The sequence below is a fragment of the Haemaphysalis longicornis genome, unplaced genomic scaffold, assembly GCF_048455015.1.
Source record: "Haemaphysalis longicornis isolate Haplotype H1 unplaced genomic scaffold, Haemaphysalis longicornis Haplotype H1 scaffold_9, whole genome shotgun sequence".
In the NCBI taxonomy this organism is placed as follows: Eukaryota; Metazoa; Arthropoda; class Arachnida; order Ixodida; family Ixodidae; genus Haemaphysalis; species Haemaphysalis longicornis.
In genome coordinates, this window is record NW_027526460.1 from 5610077 (window position 1) to 5622624 (window position 12548).

Consider the following 12548-nt stretch of genomic DNA (forward strand, 5'->3'; position numbering starts at 1 on the left):
CAGGCCAACTGAATGCGTGACAATTACCTCGTGATCAGAAAGGAAGGGCCGTAAATGTCTTTCTATCACGTCATCACTACCCGGTTTTGGTTCTTGTACTGCAGCTAAGGGCAAGTCAGTTCGGGAAAGCAATCGGCGCAGTTGTATCTGTTTCTGCCAGGAGCGTAAACCGTTTATATTGAGTGTTGCGGAGCTTAATCTGTGGTAGATCACCATGGAGCGGATGGTAGTTTCACGTGTCCACGGATTCTCTCGCGGGACTGGAACAAGGTGAATCACTAGAACTGGCCCCGGACCGTGTCGAGCACGATCGGGAACGCCGTCTCTTTTTCCTGGCCGCCTTCCGTCGTGGGTGCTGATCCTGAGACCTTGAAAGCCCGCCATCTACGGAGTGTCCCAGGGAAAAGGAAGCCGGGCGCTTTGGTGCTGGGCTAGGGCGGCAGAGGTCCGAACTTTGAGACGTGGAAGGTGCCACTGTCTGCCCAGGAGATTTCCCGTTCGCCGGCACTTCAACTTCAGTAACCGTAGAACAAGCCGACTCCTCCGGCTCGTGCGAGGATGGGCACTCTGGAGTAGGTCGCACGATGGGCTCCGCTGGCACAGGCTCCAAAGATGAAATGAACGCCTCTGATGTCACCTGGGGCCCGAAGGCAGCCCTTACGTCTGGTGCAGCATTGCTCGAGCAGCCATTAACTGCAGACGTTGAAGGTGAGCCGCTGGAGCGGACTACCGAAGCAGTCGCAAGTTCACCTGCCGCATCAAGGGCCTCTGTGGCGTCGACCAAATGCTCCTGCAAAACTTCGTCAGGAGGACGCTGGCCCCGCCGGAGTTTTTCTGCATAAGTAACTACACATTCATCAGCCGAATGTCCGAACCGGTGGCAGTCCCCTAACCTGGGCGTGTGGCACTGGCGTTGAATGTGGCCAACCCGGTTGCAGCGCAAACACAAAGGCGGTCATCCGGGAATGAGAACAAGACACTGTACGCCGTTGACGAACAGCTGATGGGGAATATCGCCGATAGCCACCCCGTCAGCAAGGGCCAGTACAACGTCACGGTTAAGTGTCTGCATATTTTCCATCCCAGGAACTCTCCACTTTTCTCCCGATATAGGCTTTACTTTGCCGTAAGGCTGCAGTGTTTCACGCACGTCGGCAACTACTAGGCGTTCAGGGAGCCAGAGAAGCTCCACGCGGACTTATTTTGTCCCGGGTCAATCCCAACACAGCGACGTCTTTCAGAAGTATTTCACCGGTGGCCACAAGTTTCGCTTTTGCAGACGAAGAACGGCACGTGACCCTCCAAACGTGAGACACCTGAAATCGTCCTATAGCGCTGATCTCATTGGGATCTACAGCTCCTCTGATATCATTCCTCTGAGATCATCTCTGAAGTTTTGGCCCGGTATGGACGCCCTTCGAGGTCCGCGTGAAGGAAAACAGAATCTTGAACGAGATTACCGGAAGGTAGGCGGGGCAGTGGTGCACGGTACACATTACTGCTGGCAGAAGCCGTCGCAGTGCCTCGATCAAGGGCCGATTTATCCATGCTTGTGGAGAACAACAAAAAATCCTCCGTCACATGCCCCCGCGCGAGGGACACGTGTAAATGCAGAGCATAGTGGGGTTCCGTGGTGTTGGTGTTGGTTCTGTGTCGGTTTTGTGGCGCAGTGGGAAGAGCAGCATGTACCTCGCGTTCCGCCCACAGGTAGTGAATGCGTTGTATCAGCAGCTTCTTGACGTAGTTTGAATGAGTCAAGGATATAAGGCGCGTTCGTAGCCTTCCATTCTGTGTCGGCTTTGTGGCGCAGTGGGTAGAGCACCATGTACCTTGCGTTCCTCCCGCAGAGTCGTGGGATCGAAACCTGGCGCCGGTAATTATTATTTTTTTATATAGTGTAGGGGGAGGGGTGCGGACCTGTTGTTGAGAGCGAGGAGGGTAGCGTGATGCGGGAGAGGAGGAGTGGGGGAGAGGGCGCGCCTGTGCGCTGAGCTGTTGCGGACGGACGGCGGACGCTACATGCGAGTTAAAGAAATGCTCTGCATTTAAAACGCGACCATTCTTCCACAGAGTCCGAACGGTGGGCTCGTATTAGCACGCGCTCAAAAGAATAGCGCGCGCTGTGACATCACACATTTCACGTGGGTGCTCTGTGCAGCGAAGCGTTTGGAATCACGCTCCCCGCGAAAGACGTCACTGCGCTCCACGCACAAAAGTTCAGTGCCACGCGACGGCAGAACTGCTCGCCTCTCTTGCAGCAGCGGGTTCCTCGTCGCGGCCTGCTCGTGTCCCGCCGTTGAATGCAATCAGCGAGCGCCGTTTCAGTGTCCGTGATCCCCTCCATGTCCGTAAAGCGGTTAATGCACGGCGGACAGTTTGTCATCCTGGGCCAAATTGGGGTCGTTCCGGTCGATGTGAACAAGACGCATGCCACTTCGCTTGAGCGCGACGGGGTGGACAACACAAGCAAACCCTTACGCATCATTTAAATAACTCTCAAGAGACCATTTGGGTAATATTTTAATTGATCGCGTTAGCAGATCTTGCCAGTAGGCGTTTTGTAAATTGCTCACAATTTTTTCTTCTGTCGTCCTGTTCAGCTTTATTTTGTACCAACGTTTTGGGGGAGGGGAATTTAATCGAATACTATTATCCTGCACCCCCCTGAACGGGAACGCGCCTTTTTTTCTTGTATGCATTAACCACCACAAAAATAAACAGACACGCACCTGAGAGGGGAGACACTTGTACCTAGCACTGGACGTGACCCGATCCCCAAATAGAGCTCTGGAGCGCCCGCAGTTCATCTACATGACAATGGCCCGTTTCCCCAAAAGACATCGAGACATGGAACCGCGAAGGAAGTCCTCAGCGACGAAAGCTATTCTCCAAATTGGCCTCCCCACCGTTCGTTACTGTGACGACGGCAGTGGAGGCAGACGGAATCAATTTCTTCGCAAAGGACGTACATTGTGGAGGCATCAGGTCGGCATGGTAATAGACGGGGGACGGTCGATGCTGAGCCGCTGGGTGCGCGCGTGCGAGTGCGAGCCGCTGGGTGCGAGTGCGAGTGCGAGCTGAGTGCGATTCGTTCACACTGCGTTCGTCGCGGACCCGGAGGAGTCAGCGTACCGGGATTTGGCTCCGCCTGAGCGACGTCAGCGCTTCATGAGTGGCGTGTCACCTCTCCCGTGGTTTATAATGAGCGGAGCGCCGTGAGGAAAAGACGGACCAATATCGTACAATCCCGGACGGAGGCACACGTATACACGTACACTTCACATTTGTTCACAAGAGCCACAGCAATTCTTCTAGCAATATATATATATATATATATATATATATATATATATATATATATATATATATATACAGTTGTAGTAAATACAGTTGTAGTCAGATACAGTTGTAGTAAATATAAATAAAGTGAAGCAGAACACAGTCGCCCAGATAGCCGAATTGGTAAGGCATTCGAGATCTAATCGAAAGGCGTGGGTTCGGTCCCCACTCTGGGCGCGTGTTTTTCTTTCTTTCTTTCTTTCTTTCTCGCTTCAATTAATATGAAAAAAAATATATAATTTCACTAACGGTAAAAATATATATATATAGAGTCCAACCATTCCCCTATGCCTTCTTTGGCGTTGTAGACTGCCCGCATTTCTTTCGGTATATATATATATATATATATATATATATATATATATATATATATATATATATATATATATATATATATATATATATATATATATATATATATATATACATATAATTATATATAAATCTAGAGAAAGATAAACTCACAAAGCGCGCAGAAATAGTATAAGTAAAGAGTCGGATACACAGCAAGAACAATACCAAACAAGGAGGTTTACTTACGTAGCGGCAACGGGACTTGCCTTCATCAGAGTAAAGTTACATGATTTTGCTGTCGCAAACATTTCGAACACATTTCTTATATAGGTTTGCAGAAAACTGTGAGAAGGAGCGGAAAATGTTTCGGAAATGGAGAGTGTGCATACAGTCGGGCTACGCCTATGTTACAACAACAACAAACCAAAAAAAAAAATAAAAGGGGGGGGGGGGGAGCGAGAGAGAGAAAAGGGGTCGTGTTAACAATGCAGCGTTCAAGGTTGCACCATGACGGGTCAACGTATTCCGCGCGGGCTGCAAGTTCAGACAATGCGGGAAACTGGACAACCGCGGTTTGAAAAGAAAGGGAAGAGTATACAGTAAGGTATTCAGTGGCTGGGGAGACTGGTTCGGGCAGAAGCGAAGATGGGTGTGCCCCCCGCGGATGAAGAGAATAGATAGGGGGCACAAAAGAGCATTTCACAGAAGCTAGCAACTGAACAGGAAATAGGTAGGGTCACAAAAGGTTAAACATGAATAGATCACAAAGAGTTAAACATTCTTAAGGGACCCCGAAAAGCTTTGTGAAGGTGGCAATCAAATGCATTCAGGTGGTAGAACACATAACGGGGGATTTTTGAGCCAAGTGTGAGCCCCATACGTTGTACAGATAATTTGTAAACAATTTTTGAAGATCGCCTTTCTCAGCCGATGAGCGCGACGCCGCAGCGAGCCGACCGCGGCTGACGCAACGGCGACCGCGGGTGACGCAACGGCGATCGCTGCTGACGCAACGGCGAAGGCGCTCCCTGATTCGCCCAATCGCCGGCAAGGTCGGCCGCCGGCGGCGTCACTGCCATTGGCTTCCGGTCGCTCTTCCTCCTTCCTGAGCGATCCCGAGGCAAAGGCGGCAAAGGCGGGTCCGCAGTGATTGACGCGAGCCTAGGCGCAGGAATGTAGCTAGCTGCTTTGAAGGAGGCAGAGAGGGAGGAGGAGACGATCGGCAAGTGGGGAGAGGTGCATTTAATTGCTTCTGGCGCAGCTAATACTGAATGTAGATCAATAATTCCAACGGCATTGCATCGCTATATTGGTGCTACGTGACAATACAGGCCTTTTGTAACTTTTACAGAAGGCTTTTCTGGGTCCCTTTAAGTGGTGGTGGGAACGAGGCCTCCTTCCCCAGGACAAATGGCATTGTTGAGCCGCATTAGGCTAATAAAGCTGCTGTATTAGGAGAGTTTCTGCGAATTCTGATGGGAAACTCGAGGGTAGGAAAAATGAAAAAAATTATGAAGCCGCTAATTTTAATCGAGGGATAAGCACGTTAGTTTTCCGTAACTTTCATTAATTCCAAGTGTGGCTGACCCAAACTTATAAATGAGATAAGATTCCCGAACCTCGCGGTCGTGGGGCGTTTTGAAGGCGGATTCTAAAATCGTTGCTTTAAGATGTTCAAATGCATGCCCGGGACTGTTCTTATGTCTTGACAGGGGCAAATAAGGGCAGCTTTTTGCATGAGAGCGGTGATTATTGAACCGTATTCGGAAGGGCGTTTCAGTTTGGCCGATATATTGTTGCCTACAAACAGTGCACTCTAGAAGATATACGACATTAGCGGAGTCACAGTTAAAGTTACCTTTTATATTTACGTAGTAGTCTGAAGCCGTGCTGGTGGCGCGCTGTGTAGTGGTCATGTGTGGGCATACTTTACATCGGGGTTTATTGCAGGGCATGCAGCCAGTAGTTGCCGGTCGGTTGATACGAGAGTTAGTAAGAAAGTCACCTAAATTCTTGTTACGCCGGTAGACAACGCGTGGTGGTTCGGGGAATATATATATAAAAAATACTGGTTCGGTTACGGTTCTGGTTCAGGCGAAATCATTTCGTTCCGGTTCAGTTCCGGCTCCACAAAATCGCGTACCGAACCGGTTCGCGAACCGGTTTGGGAGCTTGAACCGGTTCACGAACCGGTTCGATGAGCTCAATTATCACTCAAATTAGAAAAAAACATTTAGTAGTTTAAAACAACAGTCAAATCAAAATACAGACAAAAATTCAAAATGCTGCTGTTCCCCAAGGGCAATGGCACAATTGCAAAGCACACTTTAAACGATTACGAGATATTAGAAATACGACATATTAGAAAAAACCTCCGTCGCATGCCCCCGCGCGAGGGACACGAGTAAATGCAGAGCATTGGGGGTGGTCACGTGGCGTAGGTTGTGGTAGTTGGCGGTGGTAGTTGTAGTTGTTGTCGTAGGGGTTGGGTAGTTGGGTTGCGAGACGAGAGAGAGAGAGAGAGAGAGAGAGAGAGAGAGAGAGAGAGAGAGAGAGAGAGAGAGAGAGAGAGAGACGTAAGTACGTAACGTGTTATTTATTGCCATCGTTTGCACCCCACCCTCTCTGCGGGGCAATCGGTTGGATCTTTATTATTATTTTTTGCTTTCTTTTCTTTTCTTTCTTATTATCCCTCTCGGGAGGGCAGTGCGCCATCGTCGAAGTTCATAAGCGATGGAAGCAACACCTTCAACCAGTACCGCGACGCGAGCCAACGTCAGCATTGCAGTACCAGTTTAAGACATCGTGCCATCCTCTTCATCGACGGCGGCGAGACGGCGCGCTGCCGACGCCGAACGCAAGCGTCTGAAGCGCGCTGCCGACGCCGAACTTCGTGCACGAGAAGCCGCGGCCAAACGTCAACGTCGGGCCGCGGATCCTTCGCTCGGGCAACGAGTATATTCGTAGCGCGCGCAGTAGAGGGAGATGAGGTAGCACCTGCTGCTGCAACGCCTCTTTCAGCGCCGGAGCACGCGCATGCGCGCCCACACCTGTTGTTGAGAGCGAGGAGGAGCGGGGGAGGGGCGCACGTGCTGGCTGGCTGCGGACGCGGAGTTACGGACGCATAACATCGTGAGTTAAAGAAATGCCCTGCATTTAAAACAGATGATGTATCGACGATTTACCACCTAGTTTCTCGACCAGACTTCATGTTGTCCTAGCTATTCATAAAGCCACCGCCAAGAGAAATGATGGTGGGATATATTTTCTGTCTTTCCTTTTTTGTTGAAGTCGCAATCGTCGCTATGGAATCGCCCATCACGCTAACCTTGAAGCCTTAAATTTAGGCCTGCGTACCAGCGCTTAAAACCAATGGCGCACATTTTTTATATTTGTAACAAAAACGAAAAATCGTACAACAGGCACATAAATACTACAAATGAATTAGATTATTTGGTCACCCTGAATAATTTGTTAGCTGTCACCTTATCGAATGTGGTGCCACACTTTTGTTAAAAGTAAGCTTTAGTTAACGCTCAGTCACTGCATTATTGCTCTGACCACTGCTATTCCTTTTGCGATAGCTATACCGGATGTGTGCATTACAATCAGTATGTCATCGTACCGCCTGACCCCCGGCCATCGTTCCGTGTGCTACATTGCGGAATCTTATAACAGATTATGTTGTTACAAATAACAGATTATGCTGTTACAAAATGAAAGGGAAATTCGACGCGCGGAGCATGAGATGGGACGTTTTTGGGCAGACGCTCTTTAATTCGTCCACAGCAGTACTCCCCTCCAGAGCGAGTAGCAGTAGAAGTAATGTAGCGACTTTGGCAGTCAGCACAAGTGCACCTTCGAAAAAAAGCAGATCTGAAAGAGACAAAACTGCATCAGCAGCAAACGGCTTTGCCACTGAGCAGCTCCTGCGGTCACACTTGTCAAGTATTAACAATTGGCAGGTGTCGGACCTTTTAAACAAATTACGGAATGCAAAAAGTTTGCACACATCGGGTGTGGGCTTTCGCTGTTGCGCAGTGGAGCACTCCTGCAGAGTGATTGCTCCAATAAAGTCGCAGCTAGGGAAGGGCGAAGTTGCTTTATATCCCCTGCAAGCTGCCGAGAATGAGATTTCGTTTGGTCAGCTTGCACTACGCTCGCGCTTCCAGCAGCAACAGACCATTGCTACATTGGTGCTCATTCATTTCGCGTGTTGTTAGATAGAGCGTGATAGTGTTCAATTGTCTGGAGGGAAAAGTGCGCGAGCGGGTACGAAGTTGATGGCACGTAAAAAAAAGGCTTGCACTGACTGTGCAATATCAACAACGGAGGATCGAACCGCTTCGGCATTAACCGGTAACCGTTATTTCTTTTTTTGGTTCAGCTCCGGTTCGGGTTCAGCGTGCTCAAAAAATACCAGTTCGGGTTCGGGTTCAGTTCCGGCAAAAATACCGGTTCAGTTCCGGCTTTCGGTTCGGTTCGGCTCCTCCGGTTCGATACCCTGATATATATATATATATATATATATATATATATATATATATATATATATATATATATATATATATATATATATATATATATATATATATATATATATATATATATATATATATATATATATATAGTAAGGAAATGAGGGGCTCGTTGAGGAAATACAGAAACATAGGTCGGCCGAATTGGTAAGGCATTCGAAATCAAATCGAAAGGCGTGGGTTCGGTCCCCACTCTGGGCGCGTGTTTTTTTCTTTCTTTCATCCTTATATTGAAAAAAATCTTAACTTCATTAACCGTAGTAAAAAATAGAGCCTAACCACACCCCTATGCCTCCTTTGGCGTTGTAGACTGCCGACCTTATATATATGAGAGAGAGAGAGAGAGTCTGTGATCTGTGTTTGCTATAGCTATGACTGCGGAGCAAGCATCTTGCCTGACAGAAATAAACTTTTTTACCAAATTTCTTACCATTGCCTAAGGCGCTGGGAACATGAAATTCTTTTTGTCTGTATGAAAGACCACCCTTTGCGAATGTCAAAAAGCGAACTCGGCGCTTTGTCCTGCTCAAATATAAAAGTGCGGATATAGATTTTGGTGAAAATGGCTTTATTTTTCTTTATGCCTACTTGCCAATATTGGCTGCTGCAGCCACCTTCGTTTTTTTAATACAAGTCAAAAATCAGTGAAGTTAAAAAAAAGAAACGCTGATCTAGATCGTTGTAGCTAGCAAACGACATCAGCTATCTTGCTACCTTAACCTGCGCTTATCGGGGCGCCTATACTATGTAGATCTGACACCTTAAACTTCTTTATACTCTAGACGTCTGCCTCGGTTACTCTAGTTTACCTAAATCCACACCTAAGAAACTTCGTTGTAAGTTTTGATGGGCCATAAGCTCCAAATTGTTCGCGCATCGAGGGCTCCAATGAAATACGCAGTTATTAGTGGCGCTTGGTTCATGAGGTGAAACATTTGCGAATAAAAATTCTCATTTTTTTCGGTTTCTTATTTTCTGCAATAAATCTATCAACCCATTAAAGCTGTCAATGCAATAAAGCTATCATCTTCCAGCAATGCACCTGGATGAGTCCATGGTCAAAAAGCGTTTTGAATAGCTTGGCTGGTAAATTGTAATTAAGGCCTTTCTACAAATAATGTTCCTACCTTTCACAGAGGACATTTTTATGTGCAGAAAGTTGATTGATTGTGGGGTTTAACGCGCCGACGCAACGCAGGCGATGAGGCGCGCATGCAGAAAGTTAACTTGGAACATGGTGGTTAAGCCCTCAACCGTATACAGTTTTACTCTTCAAAAAAAAAAAAAAGGAGCATTTCTGTAGCCCTACGAAGCCTGTCTCACGCCACCATGAGTTGAGTTTATTGCACTAATTTTCTTCTCGACAGTGCAGGTAATCGACTTCGTACAGGAAGAGGGTGTGTGTGCATACGCCACGCAAACTTTCGCTTCATGGGCACTCACGTCGTATACTCTCTCGATTATGGAAGAAGACGTCATCGCCCCTTTTTTATGTTGCTGCGGGATACGGCTGACATTATCCCCTTTTTATTCCTATCGACCCAAGCGGGATAAGCCCCTCGTCCATATTAGCCGAACCGCTGACAAATGGATGTTGGTGCCCGCATCATTACTTACGTTGCACCGTAACAAGCGGCCGCAAACGTGTCCCCGAAACAGAGCGCCAACTTCGCACTTTCTGTGGTTTTCCTTGCCCAGGCGCGAACCTGTCGCGTACGAGCGCAGCGTTGGCCAAGTGCGGTGCTCAGGCAGTGAGTGATGACGCCACGTACTATCGCTGCAACTGCGGACGACCTCGACAGCCCCTAGATAATAATGCTTGGCTATAGGATACTTGCCGCCACCTCCCCTCCAAACCTTTTTTTCCTTTTGCGCTTTTTTTTGCTTCGTCGAAGCGCTGGTCCCACCATATAGTCACGCGGACAAAATTTTATTTTATTCCGTGTCTGGGAACGGCGATAGAAGGTTAACTTTCCCAGACCAAACACGGGCATTGAGATTTTAATTAAGGAAACGAGGCGTCCTCCTGCCATAAACGTCTGACTCATAATGAGTGCCTTCTATTCGCCGCACCAATACCGAGGATGGCGCTGATAATTAAACCGTTTCGACGACGGCGCCGCATCGCAATCGACTTTCTACGCGGTCTTTCTACGCGCATTCAACCCTCCGCCCATCCGTCCGTCCGTCCGTCTGTCTGTCTGTCTGTCTGTCTGTCTGTCTGTCTGTCTGTCTGTCTGTTCATCTGTTCGACCGTCCGGCCGTCTGTCTGTCTGTCCGTCTGTCCGCCAGTTCATCTGTTCGACCGCCCGTCCGTCTGTCTGTCTGTCCATCTGTCCGCCAGTTCATCTGTTTGTCCGTCCGTCCGTCCGTCCGTCCGTCCGTCCGTCTGTCTGTCTGTCTGTATGTATGTATGTATGTATGTATGTATGTATGTATGTATGTATGTATGTATGTATGTATGTATGTATGTATAAACATTCAAAATCGTGTAACCATGAGATAGACTTGAGCAAGGCACGTGCTGTCGCCACCGAGAAGGACTTCGCCTCTAGGCTGTATCTTGAATCTATAATGATACAGACGAACAAAAACACTCTGAACAGCACTGACGGCAATCTTCCCCCGCCTACGCAAGGTGTATACGACACGTGCTTCATCCTACTTAAACTCTTAGCTTTCTGTCTCTGCTTTTAGTGTGAACAAGGCTCCCGTTCGGGGTGCCGAAACGTCATTGTTTTATTTTCTCTTGTGGTCGGCGTCTTCTTTATTATGTACTTCAACGTCATTCCCGACCAGACGGACGTCCGTCGATTCCTCGATTTCATTTCAGGTTGGTTCGTTTTCATCACTCCCTTCCACCCTCGTTGCCCCCCTCCCCCCCGCATGTTTCTGGCCCATACTCCTTTACCTTTTTATGATAAGGCATAAAAAAACAGTAAGATCAAAACAGTAAGCACCCAAAATAGAGAAATTGTGAAGGTCAACATAATACAGCACCGTAACCCGGTTACCTGGAAATAAAAATGTAAAATTGAAAAAAATTGAGAACGAGCAAACAAAATCTAATATGGCCCGTGCGATTAGCTGAACAAAGCACACAAAAAACCAACAAAATGCGTTGTCTGGTCCGGCGTGTTCCTCCAAGGCCACCAAACAAACGTAAGGTCGGCGAATCGAAGGACGGCCGTAAGAGTGTTACGAAATCCTGTATTTTTTATTTGAGCACGATTAAAGAAAAACTTAAATTATGGCGAGGTGGGCAATGGTCCAGTTGTCCTAGGTTACGAGTTTCCCTAGTGCGAGATGAACTATGACTGGTCTCACTTGACGAGTTCACCAATGAGGAGTCGGCCGTGACGGGTTCTCCCAAACTCCCCCACCTCTGTCACGGGCCTCACTTTCACTGTCGGACCCCCCACCCTGCTCCATTCATAAAGCACTAATCTCTCCGAAGTTCCTGGCACGATATTTCTCCAGATGCAAACAATGTGACCCCATGGTCCGAGTAGGAGTCGCATGCAAAAACGCGTGACTAGGAAAATTGGAGGAGGATAAGACTTTGAATCACGTAATGATGAACCATGGCGCAAGAAATGTATTTGGCAACACCAACCCAAATACACCGACACACATCTAAAGAATATTGCGCACGGGGTTAGGGTTCCTACTATAGTGAAAAATTCTGTTATATAAACGAGCGGCACTTATATGCTTGAGTGCAATCAGTGGAGACGTAAAAAAATAAAAAAAATCTAATAAAACAAAGGTGATCGAAAACAGGGGAAAGACGCGTCAACATATATAGGCAGGTTTTTGTATGTAATGCACGGCAAAGACAATGTAAAATTAAGCTATCTGCAGATTAGGTTAGCGCGATGGCCAGTTAAACAAAATAAACCCCGGAAATTACAATGAAAGTCGCTAAACCACACTTTCGATAAAATGGGCATAGGTGGATCGATAAAACGGCATTCGATAAAACGGCGTTCGATAAACTGTCTGGGAACCGTTATCTAACACGACGCACCTAGTCGAAACCATCAATGATTTTGACGCTGTTTTAGATAGGCGAGGCCGAATTGACGTTATTTTTGTTGATTTTAAGGAAGCTTTTGAATATGTGTGGCACCCGAAATCACTGTTAACGCGACGTTGGGCTTGGTTGGATTGAGGACTATTTTCCTTCTCGGTGCCAAAGCGTCGTTATTGATGGCGAGTGTTTAGTGCACGTGTAGTTCGTTCCGGTATACTGCAAGGGTCCGTTCTTGGTCATTTTTTTCTTCTTAATTTATGCCAGTGATATTACCAATGACATACCGGATGAAATGAAATCGTTTGCCTATGACAGCGTGCTTTATCAGGAAGTACAAAATT

At 47.5% G+C, this 12548-nt stretch overlaps 1 pseudogene; it reads right to left on the reverse strand.

Annotated features, from left to right (window-relative positions):
* Positions 1 to 278: 278 nt before the first annotated feature.
* LOC144152488 (uncharacterized) overlaps positions 279 to 12548 on the reverse strand; it is a 41973-nt pseudogene continuing 29703 nt past the window's right edge.